This window comes from Sinocyclocheilus grahami, unplaced genomic scaffold (genome assembly GCF_001515645.1).
Source record: "Sinocyclocheilus grahami isolate Dianchi unplaced genomic scaffold, SAMN03320097.WGS_v1.1 scaffold832.1, whole genome shotgun sequence".
Classification (NCBI taxonomy): domain Eukaryota; kingdom Metazoa; phylum Chordata; class Actinopteri; order Cypriniformes; family Cyprinidae; genus Sinocyclocheilus; species Sinocyclocheilus grahami.
This window is the reverse complement of record NW_015506011.1, coordinates 455,639-456,650: the sequence shown is the minus strand read 5'-3', so window position 1 is coordinate 456,650 and position 1,012 is coordinate 455,639.

Here is a 1,012-nt window from a genome sequence, read left to right as displayed (position 1 = left end):
TGAGTGTGTGTGAGTGTGTGTGTGTGTGTGTGTGTGTGTGTGTGTGTGTGAGAGAGAGAGAGAGTGAGTGTGTGTGAGAGAGAGTGAGTGTGTGTGTGTGTGTGTGTGTGTGGCAGCTTCACCCTGATGTCAAGACAGGTGTGTTTGACCAGATTAACCTGAACGATACCAATCTGCATAAGCTAAATAAACCCATATCTATGACAAACAGCTCTAATTTTTAAATGACAGTAAAAGTTTCTTATAGTTTATTGCTGAATTTTACTGTATCTGCATCCTATATTTATGTCGTATACTGTAACAGTCATTGACTAGCAAAAGGATTCCTATTTCCCAAAATGAGGTTTATGTAACAGTGTTTTGAATTGATCTCACTAGTGTTCTCTAGACAGTGAAGTAGTGTGTGTATTTGGCAGGTTTGTGTGCCAAAGTTTGAGTCTGACAAAAGAGAACATGTTTTTGACTAAACTATTTGACTTTGACCTGGAAGTTTGAGGTTTTGCACAAGTTGGTGTGTAGTTTTGAGATTGTGTTTACAGTGGGTACGGAAAGTATTCAGACCCCTTTAAAATTTTCACTCTTAACAATATTGCAGCCATTTGCTAAAATCATTCAAGTTAAGATTTTTTCCTCATTAATGTACACACAGCACCCCATATTGACAGAAAAACACAGAATTGTTGACATTTTTGCAGATTTATTAAAAAAGAAAAACTGAAATATCACATGGTCCTAAGTATTCAGACCCTTTGCTGTGACACTCATATATTTAACGCAGGTGCTGTCCATTTCTTCTGATCATCCTTGAGATGGTTCTACACCTTCATTCGAGTCCAGCTGTGTTTGATTATACTGATTGGACTTGATTAGCAAAGCCACACACCTGTCTATATAAGACCTCACAGCTCACAGTGCATGTCAGAGCAAATGAGAATCATAAGGTCAAAGGAACTGCCTGAAGAGCTCAGAAACAGAATTGTGGCAAGGCACAGATCTCGCCAAGGTTACAAAA